The sequence below is a fragment of the Nymphaea colorata genome, chromosome 9, assembly GCF_008831285.2.
Source record: "Nymphaea colorata isolate Beijing-Zhang1983 chromosome 9, ASM883128v2, whole genome shotgun sequence".
Taxonomy (NCBI): domain Eukaryota; kingdom Viridiplantae; phylum Streptophyta; class Magnoliopsida; order Nymphaeales; family Nymphaeaceae; genus Nymphaea; species Nymphaea colorata.
The window spans coordinates 14,350,471-14,353,925 of record NC_045146.1 but is presented as its reverse complement, the minus strand read 5'-3'; positions in this window follow the sequence as shown (position 1 = coordinate 14,353,925).

The following is a 3,455-nucleotide window of genomic DNA, read 5'->3' as shown; positions in this document are numbered from 1 at the left end:
AGACAATTCGACGGCCGACGAAGGTCGAAGAGGATGCGCTTTGGTGGTATTATGCTGAGATCCATTATCTTTCTTTAAATATTTCAGACCTGCCCATTTATTTTCAATGCGTTTGACAGATCAAGAGGAGGAGGAAAGATTCTTCTTACCAACATGTCCTACACTCTCGTTTTCATCTCGTATTAAAATAATTAATTAATCAATAATTGAAAACATTTAATAAATAAAATATATGTTTTTCCAGCCAAGATTCGAATCAGTTAGTTCCAGTACAATTGAGTTGGGGTCGTAGAACAAAGGATGGGAACAGGGGTCATGGCCCCTCTTAAGTTTTAAGAAAATCAAAAATTTTTGTTTTAATTTATATACAATTTTAAAAAGAATTATAGTTTAATTCTTATTAAAAATTCGAAATTATAGTTGGATTCCGTGCAACAAAAAATTTCTATCTCTTCCCTCAAATGAGAATATCCAATGGTTGGTAAGGAGAAGTATACGAGTCATTTTCTTTCTAAAGGTGGTGAGATGCTTTGACGGAGATTGAGATTGAGTGTCGGTTCTTTGTGGTTCTAACCCTGTGCATCCGCTTGAAGGCTTCATCGGGATGTTCTAAAACACCATGCAATATATATGGTGTCATTATGTTCAGTTTGTTATTGTTAGTTCTTAAAATGGGGCTAGTTCAATGGGCTATCGGGTGGCTGTGGCGTTCCCGGCTAGAGACCGTTGTCTTCCTTTGACCGGACTGTACCGGAAAAAAAAAAAAAATCATTAAAGACCAAAGTCGGGTTTTACGACACAATCAACTTAAACATTCTAATTGTGACTTTTTAAATATAAATCAGATTCTAATTGTGACTTTTTAAATATAAAACCAACTTGGACAATTTGACTACGGCCAAGAACTTGTGAGAATATGGTCCAGTAGGCTGGACCTCCTAATATTTGGTATTCGCACATTCGAGGGGTGAACACACACAGATACAGAGCAAGTGAGAGAGAGATGAATGAGTCATTTAAAAAATATGTAAGTATAAAATGAATTCTCAACAACTTTATATATAACACCGGGATGTATTTATATATAAAATAAGGAAAATTGCTTTTAAGAGTTGCAACTTTGTCTCATAATCTCAAAAAGAAGAAGAAGAAATCAATGTGTCTGTAGTCTCTAGTGTAGTTCACACTCTTTCATGGGGAGTGCTTGAAAGAAGAAATTTGAAAACTCAAGAATCTTTAAATGATATTAGATTCCATTCCTTAATCATTACTTGCTTAAAAAAAGGTTGACAGATCATCTCTTTGAAATTATGCGAAGATTTAGCTCTGATTTAATTTGATTGAGTAGTTTTATAAATCGGAACCAACTAGATTCTCCAGGTGGATCCTCCACATCCTGGCTTGCCTCCCATTAAATAGCAACGAAAATATAATAAATATTTAAATTATTTAATATATAAAAAATACTTAATCTTTTGATATATATCTTGGATTTAAATAAAGTTGTATATCAGTAAGGAATGGCACCAACAACGTGCATGCCATTTTCCCACGCTGCTGCTCCTCTACCTGAGATTCTATCAGCTGCCAACCCCAAGATTTGTTCATTTATTTTTATTTTCTTCAGGTTAAACTTTACTTTTGCTTTTGAAAATCTATAATAATTTTTGTTTTTTAAGAATTTACGAAAAGCAGCCTTGGGTATGTACCTATTACGAATTACGAACAAACTATTTGGAAGTTGCACTTGGGCTCTCGAAGTTTGAGAACAATTATCAATAAGCCGCTTCACCGATTGCCTCTCTAGATTGGTAACTGTAATTATTAAGCAAGTGATATATATGAAAATGATAGATTTACCCTTACATTATTTAAGGAACAGGGCTTTCAAAATGCACATTTTTTTTTGTTTCACAAATACCTAAAAACATAATAGTCTGAAATTCACAAAATAACTGCTTTTAAAAAGACAAAGTATGAGTTCCTATGTTAGTCACTCAAAAAGAAGCGTGACCTAATATCAAGCATATGTTAAGGGGCTATTTGTTAGTGTTTCATGTATCTAACCGAAAAATAGATTAGATTTATTGGACGTTTTAAAAAGTGTTTTGTGAATTTACTTTACTTTTTGAGGAGGTAGATGAATGGAACAGTAACATAATGTTCGCAAACAACCCGACAGGGCTTTTGGATGACGTCCACATTTGACCTTTTTTTTTTGAAAAAAAATTGGATTAATGAAGACCAGGTTTTTTTAATGAGTTTTTAAAGCTTGTTTTTCTACTTGGGTATACACAGAACCTTAGGCTTTGTTAAAACTGAGTTTTTCTCATATCTACTTATGATAACACCCAAACACTCTAAAAATATAGTTTTATAGGCAAAATCAGGTTCTAAATGCTTAGCCGTAAAAACTATTTTTAGGATCTAAATACTCATAAGTTGAGCTTTTTTTTTTAAATATCTTGTTGTCTCACTTTTTCGCGGTGTTGAATCGGAACTAAAAAAACAACAACGAGAAAAAGTGAGACGACAAGACACTAGAGTTGGTAATATTTTAGACTACCAATTGAAACAAGTTTCTCGGCCCACAGAATTCAGCAAGTATGATGATTTTCCCCCCTCTCTCACCTTCCCATGATGCCGTCCTCCCTGGTGCCAGCCAGATGATTTTGGCCGGAAAATTTCTGCGTCATCCCCGCCGTCCATCCATCATCCCACGGCCGCCCATGTAAGCTTGTGGGCCAACATGGCGGAACTTGTCATCCCTACCGGCTGGCGTTCACGAATGTATGATAATGCCAGCCCTCCGCCACCGTCCCCAACTTTTTGCATGTCGGATTTGGTCGATCTTCAGCTCCCCATGTGCGCATCAGGCAGATCGATCCATGCCAGCCTTCTGCCGCCGTCCCCAACTTTTTGCGTGTCGGATTTGGTCGATCTTCAACTCCCCATGTGCGCTTCGGGCAGATCGATCCTGTCATCCTCACTGTAATCTCAAGGCCTCTCGAGAAGGAATCGCTCTTCGTTATTAACGTATCTGGATATTCAGATATGGTGCGAAATCACGTTCTGGAATTTTATTTGTATCAAGTCGAAGCAGCCACGGCATTTTACGATCGCCGGTTAGAAAAAACAAAAAGGTAGAGAGGCGCAGTTAGGTATGAAATTATTTAACAACCATCGATAACTCTCGTCTTTTTGGTGCCAACGACAAGAATATGAAATATTAAACTAGGCGGCGATGATTGAGGAAGAGAAGGCGACGAAAAATAAAGAAGGAAAAGAAAAGAACGGGAAAAATGTGACAAAAAAAAAAAGGTGAGGCTTGACCGGTGTTCGAGAATAAAGTACGGGCAGTCGGCACATTGCCGTGGCTGTCAAGTTCAGATTACTTCGACGCGGAGGCGTGCTCGGATTTCAAGGGGTCAAGTCACGGTAGTGCAGCCCATGTT